Below are 17345 nucleotides of genomic sequence, written 5' to 3'. Positions count from 1 at the left end.
GGAATCTGCGAGAGAAACATTTCTCGAGTAAAACTAACCAAACCATCGTTGGAGAGTCCATACACTTAAAGCCTACTTTCCATTGACAGAACGCACTCACAAACACATAGATACATACATACATAGACACACATACATAGACACACATACATACATATACACACACACATACATACATATACACACACACATTTATATACACGCACATATACTCACAGACATACACGCACACGCACACATATACACACACATACACGCACACTCACTCATACATTCACATACACACAGACAAGCAGAGACTCGCGCATACACACACTTAAACATATACGCACACATACACAAAACACACTTACACACACATACTTTCATTGAAGACGATGTTGATTGAGGAGACAACGCTTACACATAGCTGATATGGTTAATATTACTTATTCTTATTATTTTTATATTCTTCATTGTTTTTACATTTTGCCTTTTGCATGTTTTTTTTTCTTCTTCTTTTTTTGCTATTGTTTGATGACAAAATGTTTTGACATCAATGAACAAACAACTTTTTAAGACATGCGCAGTGAACGTCTAGATTATGACCGAGAAAACAAGCCACATGTCGTTTTTGCATGTGACATTCCCTCCGCCGCTCATATTTGAATGCACGAGATATTCTCTTCGCATTCACGAGGTTCCGGGATTGATCACCCTGCATGACATCTTGGATGCCTTTTACCCTCATCTCAGCTGGACCCAAGCCTGTGAGTGTAAATAGAAACTGTGCGGAAGCCCGTCAACCAATAATTTTAAGATCTAATCTTATCATACACTGTTTCACGCTGTTTCCGATTGAGAATTCCATTATGGGATACATTTGTCTATGAAATACTCAACAATTTACAATCCTCAGACATCCATCCGCCCATCCACCCATCTACTCATCTGCCCATCCATCCGCCCATCCACCCATCCACTCATCTGCCCATCCACTCATCTGCCCATCCACTTATCTGCCCATCCACCCATCAATCAGTTCATCCATTTATAATCCTCACCCGCCCATCTGCCCATCCACCCATCCACCTATCAATCTGTTCTTCCACATAACACAGAATGTCTTTATAGAGAGATTTAACTGAGATGGCGCCAGTACGTTATCAGAAGTTATGGTCCTGTTAGGATGTGAATATGAAATCTTATATGACCTTGTTATCGCCAGGTCAGCTTTGAACAATCAGGGGCTTTCCACCCATGACAGTTTAGTCTTAGTTTCTTGGCTATAATATCTAATATGTACTATTTTCTAACAGTAGCGTTATGTTTGAGTAAGTGGCTGCTATTTTTAGCAAAGTCAGCTCCTGTAAAGTGCCACCGTCCTAAGTCGTGGTCTGAGATGCTCTAGGAAGAACTAATTAATTAATAGCCCTGACGTGAACAAATGGCATCAGAGGCACAAATTAATTAATCAAAAAGTCTTTTAATTTTGCTATATTGTAGTTATCAAATAGCACTCCGTCGTTTACGACGATGTGGGTTCAAATCAATCCGATCAACGGGATAGCCTGCTCATGAAAGCAACGTGCAAGTGGCTGAGCACTCCACGGACACGTGAACACTTAATGCAGTTCTCAGGGAGATTCAGCGTGACACAGAATGTGATAAGGTTGGTCCTTTGAAACACAGGTACTACTCACTTTTGCCAGCTGAATGGAGTGGAGCAATGTGAAATAAAACGTCTTGCTCAAGGACACAACGTGTCGCCGGGAATTGAACTCACGACCTTCCGATCGTGAGCCGAATACCTCAACCACTAAGCCACGCGCCTTCACTAGCCATCAAATATGTTAATTATAATCCCTGTAAAAATGACTTCTATTGAAAACGCAACTCTGTCAAACCACAGTGCACCTTAAAATTGCGCGATAAATAAACCACACATGTTGTTCGCGTATCATTCGGTATGACTTCGGAGTTTGGGTATTTCCCACAGTACATCTAGAAAATAAACAAAATACTTGAAAGATAAAACTAAAACAGAATTCCTAAAATAAACTATAATAAAACTTTGAAAAATTTTACACCGGCAAGTTTTTATAAGTTATGCACTGCAAAGAGGAGATAATTAATTGGTTTATTATCTCGTTGTAATATTGACTAGAGTAATTAATATGACAGCCGATTACAATATTTTTTAATCGTTTGTTCATTGTAGCGTAATGTCATTCAATCGTTAGAGCATCGCTGGTATCTGTCAATAAATCGATTAATATCTTTTTTTTTACCTTCTTTATATGAGGATGAGTAAAAAGTAAGCAACGTTTTGAACCATGAAGAATTTGTACTGAATTTTTGCAGAGTTTAGATTTTTTTTTAAACATTCTTTTGCAGTTGTCTGATAATACAGACAGACTTGCTCTACTGCATCAATAAATTAACATTAATATTTTTTTTCACCGTTGTTACAATCATCTGAAATGGAACTGTCAAAGCGCGATATTCGAGCAATTTTGTTATTCAACTTCAAAAAAGGACGTAAATCGGCTGAAACTGCACACGATACCAACGATACGTTTGACGAGGAAATGACCAGTGAGTGGTCAGCTCGAAAATGGTTTAAACGATTTCGCAGTGGAGACCTGTTGTGTTTCCCTCGGATGACTCGTAGAGATAACACAACGAGTTGTACAATTTAATTATTACATTTATTATTCAATTACATACAAAGAACGCACTCACCCAATGTTCGTTATGAATAAACAAAAGTCATGTCCGCCATATATATATCAATGACATTTTACTACGACAGTCACACAAGACAACAACAATGAAACAATGAACTCAGACGAACCACGATGACACACGGAACGTCAAACGAATTACATATCTAACAGTCCATATAACAAGACCTGAGCCTTGAAGATCGTGAGCATAATGGATGCCCATCTGTCATCGATGACGATCAATTAAAGACCGTCATTGAGAAAGATCCATGTAAAAACACTCGGGAATTGGCAAAAGAACTTAAAGTTAGCCAGAAAACTGCCTGCAACTATTTGCATGCAATCAGAAAATCAAGAAAGCTTGACAAATGGGTACGACACGATTTGAATGAAAATCAGAAAATGCGCAGATATGAAATTTGCTCGTCGCTTCTTCTCCGCAACCACACCGATCTATTTCTCGACCGTATTGTAACTTACGATGAAAAGTGGATTCTGTGCAATAATAAAAAATACTCTTCGCAGTGGTTGGACCAAAATGAAGCACCGAAAACTTTCCCTAAACCCGAACTCTTCAAAATGAAGGTTACGGTGGTGACTGTTTGGTGGTGTACTGCTGGACTCATCCATTATAACTTCGTAAAACTCGGAAAAACCATTACTGCAGAAACATATTGCCATGAAATTGCCAAATTGAACGAAAGACTGCTACTCCTACGTCCGAAACTGGTCAACAGAAGAGGACCAATCATTCTTCATGACAATGCTCGATCACACGTTTCACTAATGATGCTCCAGAAGTTGAGGGAACTTGGTTATGAAGTTCTTCCCCACCCAGCTTATTCCCCCAGACCTTTCTTCTACCGACTACCACTTTTTCAAACACCTTAATGGTTTCCTGAGAGAGGAGTTCAAAAATCAAACTGATGCTGAAAGTGCGTTCAAAGAGTTCATCAGCTCCAGAATTCCAGATTTTTATGTTACCGGAATAAACAAACTTGTAACTCGTTGGGAAAAATGGGCTGATTGCAATGGTACTTACTTTGATGAATAAAATTTCTGCATTGCTGAAATATATTGTGATGAATTTCATGTTTCAAAATGTTGCCTACTTTTTACTCAGCCTGATATTCATTTATTTTTGCGAGTCAGCCATCATATTGAAGGAGTCATGTCAAAACGTTTGTTAAATGTTGTCATCGATAAAAGGGTAAGTCGTTTTACATGCGTTCCTATACTTCCTAAAATCGGATTTGGGAATCTTGGTTGCCGATGACCCCTCCATCACCTGCCACCCTTGTACAGAACCAATCCACGTTATTTGAAAATAATTTTTGAATGCATCTGCCTAAAATACTACAAAACTCTGTAATAAAAAAAGGTAACACAAAAAACAACCGACATTACAAATATCCTTCTTACTTTAGACATTAGGCTTGAATTTTTGAGGGAAGGGGCCAGTTGATTACATTGACCACAATGCTTTAATGGTACTTTTTATCGGTAGCAAAAAGATGAAATCAAAGTCGACCTCAGAGAGTCGGAAGGAATGCCAATAAGCATTTTGTCCGGTGCGCTAATGATTCTTGCAACTCACCGCCATTAGAAATATTAAAAGAAATTAATAAACAAAAGGCGGTGAGCTGGCAGAACCGTTAGCACGCCGGGCGAAATGCTTAGCGGTATTTCGTCTGCCGTTACGTTCTGAGTTCAAATTCCGCCGAGGTCGACTTTGCCACTTTTGTGAAGCATATAAATTTGCTTTTAGGTTGTTAAATTGCTAAAAAAACACCCATATTATTTGTGCATATACGTATTTACGACCCGCTTCGCTCAGTTTCCGTCAACCAAATCCACCCACAAGGCTTTGGTTGGCTCGAAGCTACATCAAAAGACACTTGTCCAGGGTGCCACGCAATGGAACTAAACCCGGAAGCATGTGATTAAGAAGCAAGCTTATTACCACAGATGGTATAAGCTTTTAACAGTGAAATTATAAATAATTAACATTATCGACAAAAGTTGTAAATTCACATTACAAGTTAATGACATTCGTGTATCTGATAAGATCTTAGTTTTATCTTAATAACCATTACTGGTTTTATCATATATAATATAATTACTACATAAAATTTAGTATGTTAATTATGGTACCTCACCACCCCTCCACCGTTCCCTAAAGCCCAACACACCTTTCGACATGCCCACGCCCCTTTGAGGGCGGTACCGTCGAAGTTGAGAACTTCTGTCTTAGATGATAATTAACGTTTGCTCATGCAAATGAGTCTTTCACACTTTCTTGGCGCTGTCGTTACCGATCCAATTTCCGCACAATACATGAACATAATCGGTTGACTTTGAAGAACATATCCGCCGGGAAGCATTCAACTTTAATATACCAAGTACTTGACATCCTATTTCTCATTTATGATATCATTCTTGTTGTTAACGTATGAAGAGTCATTTAAAAAGTAGCTGACGTATACTTCACCTACTTGACGCAATCTCCATCACAATTAGCAGCTAAATTAATCAATACTAAGCAGACACAGAAAGCGTAAATGAACATTGTACTACATAGTTTAATGTGTTGATCTCAAATTTTGACGTCCGTTGTACGCTAAGAAGCATGCTTCCAGATCACATGATTTATGTTTCAGTTCCAGTGCTTGGCACCTTGGGTAAGTGTCTTCTACTATTGCTCCGGGTCGACAAAAGCTTTGTAAGTGAAAATGGCAGGCGTAAAATAGAAGCCTTTCGTATGTATGTATGTATGTATGTATGTATGTATAGATAGATAGATAGATAGATAGATAGATAGATAGATAGATAGATAGATAGATAGATAGATAGAAAGATAGATAGATAGATAGATAGATAGATAGATAGATAGATAGATAGATCCGAAGTGTACAGTATTATATATCCATCAGAGCTGATCTTACCAATTGGGTTGTAGTCATGATGGGGCACGCAGGGAAGATGAGATGTACTTCCATCATGACTACAATCACCAGTCCCCCAGTCTCGGCCCTCTACCAATACTCTGGAGTCTGGCAAAGAGTTTGACCAGAGCATTCACCAAAGCACCCTCATACAAACACGCACGCCCCCAACACGGCAGACACCTACCAAATAGACCGTTTCCCACCACTTCCAATATAAACGCCCCACATACATTGTAACCCTACACACACTGCATGCACACATAAATCTCTCATGCCCTTAACAAATACAGAAAGAAAACACACTGGTGAACACAGTAATGGATGTCTACACCCGCTGCAAATATAGTACCACTACATATAGTACCATTACACATATCCCACAATTCCTACAAACGCTTCATGATAGCTCTTACGACTTACAGCATAACCAACTCAGTGACGATGTCTTGGTGCCAAGGGACATTACTCTCAACTACATCCCTTACTCGGATGTGTCCTTTCACCTCCAACAATAGAGAGCAGTCGCCATATTTCATTCCATATCGGTTACCTCTGATGAGCGTACGGTTATATAGTTGGTTTGTTACCTAACACTCCATCGTACCCCTAGCGAGAAACCGATTAGTAAGATCAGCCGTGATGGATATATAATATTGTACACCTCGGTTAAAATACCCACTCTATTGATAGATATACGAGTGCACCTTTTTCCTGACTTATGGAGTTTTAGACGACTTACATACACACACACACACACACCTGCACACACTCACACACACACACACACACACACCTGCACACACTCATACATAAGCACACACCCAGGAAAAAGTTTAATAAAATGACATTACAGTTTGTCTAGTGCCTGGCCTCGTCATGCCTTTCTTTTCTAAAGATTATGATGTTCTGGTTTGATATATTCAGTGCACTTTATTTATGACAGCCATAGTGACATAGTTGGGAGAAGATTCACTATAAATGCGAATCAGAGCAGACAGACACAACCGTTTCATCTCAATAAATGTCGTGTAAAACTGTCGAAGTATTGATTGAACAGGAGGACGGCTGGCTTTGTTGCTGTGTCTGGACTCTACGAGTTAAAAAAAGAGCACCAACAAGTACCATGGAAATTCCACCGCTTTATTTTGAGGTACATTTCCCCTCTAAGTTGTAGTAACGCCTTAATAGTAGCAGACATTCCGGAAAGCTTATCCACGCATGCGCAGGGACTAGTTCCGGAAGGAATACAGGAAGAGTCTCATGCGCATGCGTAGTCATCAATATTCAAGTTTCGCGCCCTTACTCATTCTCTTTCTCGGCCGGCCGACCATGAGCCTGGACGTCTTCAAGCTGTCTCTCTCCAACATTCCAACTCTGGAGACAGCTCTTTCCAACATTCCAACTTTGGAGCTAGACAAATAACCAACCAACATCAATGACGGCTTCTCAGCAACCAAAGGGCGAAGTGCTGCCTATTTCCTCTGTAAATAAATATTGTTGTGTTGATGGTTCAGAATCTGCGTTCCGTTGTTTCTTCAGAAATTTAATGTACGGAAGCGGGTATACACCTAATGGTGTATAACCACTTTCCTATAAAGTAATAACATCCTGTCGTTCCTTCATAATGCTTTAATTTCTGGGAAAACTTGTCTTATCTCTTTTATCGTGTTTTCTATTTTTACCTGTTTTCTCATTCTATCATGTCCAAAATATTCTTTCTAATCATCCTTGTTTATATTTTGCCTTCTTTCAGCTTCCCTTTTGTTATAAACAAACACATTCAGACTCCATTTCTTGTATTAATTTCACTCCTCTTCCCTTGAATTAATGCTCCTTGTCGTTCCTGATTCTCCTCCCCTTATTCCCAATTTCTATCTTCTCTCTTTGCCCATTCTCTAGTCCTTTCTTGTATCTTCTCTGCTCTCACGATTTAATTCTCGCTGTCGTGTTCTATGATCTTTGTCGGCCGTAAACACACTAAATTCTGTTTCCGTGATAAGAAAAAATAAGTCCATTCATTATATCAGATAGCTGGTAACACCCGTGTCCAGAATATATTGTTATACAGCTTTTACGAAGAAAGTTAGGAACACGGCTAATATGTACAAAAGTTGGAAAAATTTCAATGAGCTCCGTTTAATCTCTGTCGGTTTGAATGTTTCTTTATATGATATATTATATATTATTAAAATTTTACATTAAAATCTTAGATAAGTATTTATATGGTATATGCCTCACAGAATGGTTTTGGACGGGTTCTTCGCTGTAGAGTGGTGGTTCGTCTCTAAATTAGTTATATATATATATATATATATATATATATATATATATATATAATCATCATAAATATACAGGGATTAGCATTAATCCCTGTATATTTATGATGATAAATGATTTTACCGATAAAGGTTTTTTCATACTGAACTACTTGGCAAAATTGTTAATTATTAATTCTATTATTAATTGACGATTCCCTGCCCTTATTCTTGTATATATATATATATATATATATATATATATATATATATATATATATATATATATATATATATATATGTATATATATGTATGTATACATATGTATATATATATATATATATATATATATATATATATATATGTATATATATATATATATATATATATATATATATATATATATATATATATATATATATATATATATATATATATATATATATATACATATATATATTTATATATATATATATATATATATATATATATATATATATATATATATATATATATATATACATATATATATATATATATATATATATATATATATATATATACATATGTATACATACATATATATACATATATATATATATATATATATATATATATATATATATATATATATATATATATATATATATATACCGGAGTAAGCACATGAAATGTGCAACAAGGTGGAAAAAAGAGTACTCAAATACCAGAGGTAGAGTAATATGCTTTATTTAAAAGCAGCAGAAATATAACAAAAAAACCGTTACTCTGAGTTTCACGTTCCCGTTCATCGGACAGATTTCTAACAAAACTGTCCGATGAACGGGAACGTGAAACTCAGAGTAACGGTTTTTTTTGTTATATTTCTGCTGCTTTTAAATAAAGTATATATATATATATATATATATATATATATATATATACAGAGACAGAGAGAGCGTGGGACGTTTGCATTGCTATTTGTATGTGCAAAGTTGAATGCGTGCATATGTATGTGCTTTTGTCGTATTAGTATTCAATTATATATTTTTAGATTCAAATCACAATTTTTGTCGTTTTTTTTTTTTTCTTTTTCCCGATACTTCTTTAAGATGCAATTTTTCATTATTTTATTCCAATTTTCCACATGATCGCCCATCTGCAACTTATTCAAACACCACCCATTCTTATTTTTGTCTGCCATACATACATATGCATCTGTGTGTGTGTGTGTGTGTGTGTGTGTGTGTGTGTGTGTGTGTGTGTGTGTGTGTGTGTGTGTGTGTGTGTGTGTGTGCGTGCGTGTGTGAACGCGTGCGCACACGTCCATGGGCGTGTGTATGTGTAGATACATAAATACAAATAGACAGGCAGATATATAGTTTGTGCACCAATAACTGTGCATTAGGTGTAGCTAAATTCCATGCTGTTGTACGTCAGTTTTTAATACCTACGCTGTGAATGTAAACAGTTGTAAAAACATCTGGTTATTCTCTTTGTAAAGGGAGAATAAAATTTATTTACAACCGTTTCTTATGCAGCCCAGGCGGTAAAATCTGGAGTCTAAATACATCAAATTTATGTCATATGTGTTATGTATGTACATAGCGTATTTGTTTGTGTGTAAGCATATACATACATACATACATACATACATACTGAGTGGTATAATTTTCAACAAGTTGTATAGCACTTGATCGGTTAAGAGAATAAAAATATTATTATAATAAAATCCACCAAAAATCATTGTAAATTCTAGCCGAGATATTAATTTATTTCGCCATTTTACTGTGACGTTAATTATCTCCCTTGTGGTTTTCTTTGTTTGTTTTTTTTTGGTGGTGGGGGTTCCTTTTTTTTTCTCTAAATGTGCGTGCTCAATGTATACATGGAATGCAGCGAACGCAGTTACAACATTGTTTTGTTTCTATCAGCTTGATATAAGGCGAAACAAATAAATACCCCCCCCCCCCACACACACACACACACTTATACACTTACTGCTCCTTCATTTCTTCAACTTAACATAAATTATTCTTCCAAATAGATTTAGCTGTCTACAATTTATTAATTCTTGTGTAAAAACTGAGCTGGTAGCGATATTCTTGTATTTATTTAGAAATGAAAGATCCATTCTCTCAACCAACAGATGTTTATCATTACTTTTATTTCATATTTTGCTTTCATTTCCGTGACATTGCGTCATTATTGCATACTGTCTAACAGCTTGTAAAATTGTCACCTTATCCTAGCAGCAAATTGCAATTCTGTGCTTCTCTAGGCTTGACTCCATTTACCGACACTTTGGTCAACTTCTTTTATTATAGTCTTGGCTTAACTAATAATTTGTGAGTTGAATTTCGTAGGCAGGAATTTAGCAGAAGAATGTCATACGTTGTATGTTCCCAAGCTTAACAGTGCGATAAATGGATATTGCTAAAATATTACCAGATTTTGAAATAATTACTAGAATGATATACGTAATGAAAAAAAAAAACCCGTCCACTCGCTGCCCCTACGTGGCCACAGTCCAATGATTGAAACAAGTAAAATAGTAAGGCGCATGTGAAAATTGAAGATAGGAGCACTCAGTACATGGAGTAAAGCTCAAAATTATTGGAAAACAATAAAATTACGGCATCTTAGTTTCACGCAGTCACACTTGTAAGCGAGGTTATGATAACTCCTCAGATTAATTTGTGAATAATGACAGATGTTAAATCCATAGAAGAAAATCTAAAGCTGGTCGTCGTGGATTAAAGTTGATCACGTGATAAGATTTATTTTGGTATATAAAGCCACTGTTCTTCAACTACACTGCATTCGTATTATTGAAGAGCGGGGTGCTTTACAGCTAATACTTGCAAGGGCAATTACTCTACGCAGTTGAAGTCAATTTTTTAGAGACGATATTTAAGAGCCGATTTCTGTGTATTGTGGAGTTTAGGTGTCCTGCAATTCTTGAAATTTTCTAAGAGGAATCTCTTCTTGTGTCGACAGTTTGACAAATTTTATGATCACCAATTAACAAATGTTGCGAGATGCTCCAGAATCTGAAACTTTTGAGTTCCGTGTCCTGTTTAAGTATAACTTGACCCTATCAACGTTGTTCCGAGTTAGGAGAGCTTGTCAACTACTGGCCCCCTAGCTTCCAGTCTAATTGGAATGCATAAGGTAATAATCTTTGTTCCCTGTTTGACCTGTATGTTTCTTTTTGATAATGTGTTATGGCTGATCAGAGTACAACTTCTTTGGTGAAGCAGAATCACATGAGCAGACACTTAAATAGTGTTCGTAGTTAAATGTTGGCTGGTGATATGTGACTTTGTAGGAGTGTAAGTGTGGTTGCATTGGTTCATCTGGAAATTATATTGTTCATAGAGGACTTAACTTAAAACTAGGTTCCTGCTGCTACAATAGACAATAGTCTTAGGATAGCAGCTTTGCTGAACACTTCCATGAGTTTTTGACAGATGAAGTGTTCCAATATATAGCGGATGAAACAAATGACTATGCTGGAAACTATCCCCCGCGTTTCAGACACGGGCCTGGCAGTGATTGGGTTCCAACCACAGGGAACAAAGTCAAAGTTCTGCTTGCCCTGCTGATACTGATGAGAATCGTGAAGAGACCGACCCTGGCGTCGTATTGTTATCAGGATCCAGCCACGTCGACACCTTACTTTCCGAAAACGATGCTACATGATCAATTTCTGCTGCTTCTTCGAAATTTACATTTCAACTCAGGCGAGAACCAGGATGACAGGCTGCACAAAATACGTCCTATCGTTGACGAAGTGGCTGAAAATTTCAGAACAGTGTGTGTCTCTACATAGGACATTTGTACGGACGAGAGTTCGTGGAAATTCAAAAGAAGGCTCCGATTCAAACAATACAACCCGACCAAACGTGCCCACTTTGGAGTCAAGGTTTATAAAATACGCCAGTCAACTGGCAGAGCCTGTGGGTACACATAGAATTACAAAATCTACACTGGTCAGGACAGATCGGATCTTCCAGCGACTACTCTAGCGTCAACTGACGTAGCGTTGTTGCTGAATGAAAACTTATTTGACAAAGGCTACAATATTTATATGGACAACTGGTTTTCCAGTCCAGACCTCTTCCTGCCGCTGCAGGCGAGGAGGACTAAAGCCTGTGGGACTGTGAGGATGCACAGAAAAGTCATACTGCTGATCATCACAAGATAAAACTTCAAAAGGGGGAAAAAAGCGTACCAATGCACCGATTGTAACATTCTCGCTCTTGTGTGACGTGACAAGGAAAACGTCTGCATGTTATCCACAATGCATTCTGCAAGCATGAAGGACACTAGGAAACAAGATGCTGACGGTAATGCCATAATGAAACCAAGTGTAGTTGTTTCATACAGTGACGGGATGGGCGGGGTCGATCGCTCAGATCAGCTGGCGATGACACATAAATCGCTGAGAAAATTTGTGAAATGGTACAAAAAATGTTTTTGTTTATAGTTGACATGTGTGCCGTGAACTCACATTTGATTTGGCAGATGCTTGGCGGTGTGGGAGATGGATTGACATTCAGAAATTGATTGTTCTGTTAAATGATAGAAGCATCAGACCTGCCAAAGTACAAAATGTGTGGACGTACCCACACCAGACTCTCTCCTCACCGCATGGTGAAGGGACGTGGCCATTTTCCACGACTGTTTCCTCCCCACTGCCAAGAAGACAAATGCTTCAAAGAGATGCACACTATGAAAAGCAAAAGGAAAACCTAAGGAAACTAGATACCATTGTTCACAATGTGATATGCCACTGTGTGTGTGGTACCCTGTTTTGAACTCTACCACACTAAAGTCAATTTCTGAATTTACATGACTGTCAATACATGAAGTTGATCTGACTTGTGCTGTCGGGTGATCTTATTCAGGAATAATACCGCATGAGTGTCCTGCACATGGATACAGTTTAGGTAAATAAACAGTACTTGCACTAAAGCAGTTGATGCAAATCTACGCTGAACGTTATCTCGCAGGGAATACTGACCTCAATTGGCGCAATTACCATTGTCGTGCAAAGGCAACTAAATGAATCATTGCCGTAAACTGGTTAAAGTGGTTGATGTAAATATACGCCGAACCATTGATGTGTGTTAATTGCTGATCTCAGCTGAGATGATTACCGTCAATGCAACCTAGTTGCTTGTTAAAAATGAAAACCGCTGTCATGGAAGTTAATACAATTTTTTTGCAAAGTGATACCAATGCTGCAATGAATATTAGAAGCTGCCGTCGTTGAAAATCAATTCGAATATATTTTTATTAATAAGTTTGTGCTAATTAATTTTTGTGTGTGTTTATTGTTGTGAACGTTTGTATCTGTATGTATATGTCTAAGTGTATACATGTGTGTATGTGTGTGTGCACATCTGGCGTGTGACATACAATGTACATGTACGAAACGCTGATGATATTAAGACTTGAGGTATTACCAAACCAACTGGACTAACAGTGACGAAGAAGAAGAAGAAGAAGAAGAAGAAGAAGAAGAAGAAGAAGAAGAAGAAGAAGAAGAAGAAGAAGAAGAAGAAGAAGAAGAAGAGGAGGAAGAAGAAGAAGAAGAAGAAGAAGAAGAAGAAGAAGAAGAAGAAGAAGAAGAGGAAGAAGAATAAGAAGAAGAAGAAGAAGAAGAAGAAGAAGAAGAAGAAGAAGAAGAAGAAGAAGAAGAAGAAGAAGAAGATGAAGAAGAAGAAGAGGAAGTAGAAGAAGAAGATGAAGAAGAAGAAGAAGAAGAAGAAGAAGAAGAGGAAGAAGAAGAAGAAGAAGAAGAAGAAGAAGAAGAGGAAGAAGAAGAAGAAGAAGAAGAAGAAGAAGAAGAAGAAGAAGAAGAGGAAGAAGAAGAAGAAGAAGAAGAAGATGAAGAAGAAGAAGAAGATGAAGAAGATGAAGAAGAAGAAGAGGAAGAAGAAGGAGAAGAAGAAGAAGAAGAAGAAGAAGAAGAAGAAGAAGAAGAAGAAGAAGAAGATGAAGAAGATGAAGAAGAAGAAGAAGATGAAGAAGAAGGAGAGGAAGAAGAAGAAGAAGAAGAAGAAGAAGAAGAAGAAGAAGAAGAAGAAGAAGAAGAAGAAGAAGAAGAATGTGACGATGACGATGGTGAGGGCGACGACGACGACGACGATGATGAAGATGACAAAGTGATACTCTGAGTTAACAAAGTGAAAAACGAGGTGAATGTAGTAGGTGGAGGCTGTGATGTGCCAGGAAACAACATGGTGAAATGGCAGATTGGGTCACGTGGTCACTTTTGAAATCGGTATAAAGTTGTTGTTGTTGTTGTTGTTGTTGTTGTAGGACATAATGTTAAATGGAATTTTCCACGAATTTTTAAGAAGATAAGTTTTCGAAATTTAATTTGCTTTCAATTTGTTTCGCTGATCGATATGTGTGTGTGCGCGCGTGTGCGTGTGCGTGTGCGTGTGCGCGTATACATATAAATATACCACGAATAAATCGTGCTTTATGTATATATATATATATATATATATATATATATAAAAGCACAATTTAGTCGTGATCAAAGTTGTTCGAAAATCGAGATACTACTGTATACATACATACATACATATATATATATATATATATATATATATATATATATATATATATATATATATATATATATATATATATACATATATATATATATACATACATACATACATATATATATGTATATATATATATATATATATATATATATATATATATATATATATATATATAGGCTGAATTTACTTGTCTCTATGCTAAAAGCCGGTTGAGAGTTCTTTGAACTGTCTTCTTCTTCTTTTCCTCAAGGATCATTATCAGGAGCAAAAGCTTCGTGAAAAACCCCATAATCTTGGGAAAGGGTTGAGCATTTAAATTCATATCCTCGAAAATAGAAAGACCTTTTTCTATAAATGCAAATGCTTGCTGCATTTTCTTAATGGTAAAGTGACATGGCTCAGGTTCGACTTCCTCTTCTTCTTTATTTTGCTGCTCTGTCGCGTCCTCGTTCGTCAGGGCTGATTGTCTTTTGCAAATAAATTTGTGAGATCCTCCTCTTCCAAATCCATTTCCAGTTCTTTGCTCGTAGTCATCAACGTTTTGTTGACGGCAACATTATCAAACCCCTTAAATTCATTCACGAATTGCGGGCATAGCTTCTTCCATACACCATTCATAGCCGTGCTCTGTACATCATTCCATGCCGTTGCTATGTTCTGTACAGCCTTGTAGATATTGTATCTCTTCCAAAAGTCACGAAGTGTGATGGATTCATCAAGATCAGTTGCAGCTATTGCTTGCTGCAGCGTACGCTTCATATAGTGACGCTTGAAGAAAGCAATTATTTCACTAAGAATTTTCTTAGGAGCCATGGGGGCATAAAAATAAAGTCACAAATGAATGGAATGAGAAAGTAGCCGATAAACAGACGTAAACAAATCTAAATTCAAAACAGTCGCGGGAATCACGATTGACAACGACGCTTAACGGTAGATATTGGAACTACAGTACAATATGAGCTCCGACATACCGATGAATAAGACAACACAGCTGATTTCATGATTTCGTTCACTGAGCTACACTACTTTATGGTGTGTATCTTAACATTTACTGTACGTATTTTGATATGATTTTATATGCTTTTATTCTTATTTATTGCATAGTAACATGATTATATGTGCTTTTAACGGTTTTCTAGTGATTTTACGATTCCAATATTTGTGGCGGACAGATGTAAAGTCGAGTAAAATGACAACTCGATTTTTATTTTCCATATATCATTTTTGAAAACCGACATATAATCGATAACGACTTTATCCGAGGTATACCTGCGTATATATATATATATATATATATATATATATATATATATAAGCATATATATATTTTATTAATTTGCTTGTACGGCTGGTATTCGCTTGCCACTAGTGATAATATTTTAATAATACTATGACTCTCGTATTTACTTATATATATGCATGCTTGTATATGTGTGTGTGTGTGTGTACATACATGCATACATACATATACATATATATACATATACATATATATACATATACATATATATACATATACATATATATACATATACACGTGTGTGTGTGTGTGTGTGTGTGTGTGTGTGTGTGTGTGTGTGTGTGTGTGTGTGTGTGTGTGTGTGTGTGTGTGTGTGAAAGCGTGCGTGCATGCGTGTTATTTTCGGATTTGTCTTTTGTCGCTTCCCTGAAGATATTATAATCATCCAAAATAGATAAGTAAATAAGATCAAAATCTTTAATGGATATATGAAGATTAAAAGAGACAATATAAAGAAAGGCAAGACTGGAAATGACAGGAGTCATACAGACAGCTAAGCCATCAGTTATCGTTTAAATATCCTGGTCGTTTAAATATTCTACTGGTTTCACAAAGACAGTTTAACAACATCGTCTTCCTTTTCACTCCAATTTAATATTTCAATTGTTGTTTAATTACTGGCCTTTACAGCTTCTAATTCGTCGATCGATTTGGGAAAATTAGCAGATCACATTAAACTGTGTTAAAAAAAAATTATTCTCTATCGATAAGGAAGTCGATTGTATATGAGGTGATAGTCATTAGATATATTCGTTCAGAGTTGACTTGGGGCTAACTCTGTGTGTCTGGGACTGCAGTGTGCTTCTAATTTTAAAAAGGTTGGGTTGTGATTTGAAGAAGGCTCAGCTACTATTTCTAGCATGATGACCCCCACCCACCAACATCATATGGTGTTCTTCGACAGATCATGTATTAATTAATAAATCACGTTGGTTAATGACACCATTAAATGTGGTAAACATTCTTCGTTCTTTATAAACTTTAATATAATACAAAATCGTAGGCGCCCGCATAGCATTTGACATCACACACACACACACACACACACACACACACACACACATTCACACACACCACACACCATACACACACACACGCACTATACACATTTAATGCATACTCACACAATGAATACCCATGCTTAAATACGAAAAGAAACCACTCATCCACATGCGGTGACACACACATACATACACATTTAAATACAAACACTCACACACATGCGCGCGCGCTTGGTCGATGTCCGACCTTAGAATATCAGACTTTTGTCGCCACCTACTGAATAGAAATTCTACGATGTTAAAATTCTCTGCCATTGTTGACAAAAAATTCCACAGACCAGGTTTTCCCCTTTGTCTGATTCTGTCTAATGTTCGTTTAGAAATATTTTCACTTCTTCGAATTCTTTCAATTTATTTCTAAGACTTCTGTACGAAAAAAAATGACACAGGCATAAAATGTGCTTTACAATTTACACACACACACACACACACACACACACACACACACACACACACACACACACACACACACCTTGTTCTTAATGTTCTCCGAATTCAACCAG

This window comes from Octopus bimaculoides, chromosome 22 (genome assembly GCF_046866305.1).
Source record: "Octopus bimaculoides isolate indiv1 chromosome 22, ASM4686630v1, whole genome shotgun sequence".
Classification (NCBI taxonomy): Eukaryota; Metazoa; Mollusca; class Cephalopoda; order Octopoda; family Octopodidae; genus Octopus; species Octopus bimaculoides.
This window is presented reverse-complemented; position numbering follows the sequence as displayed.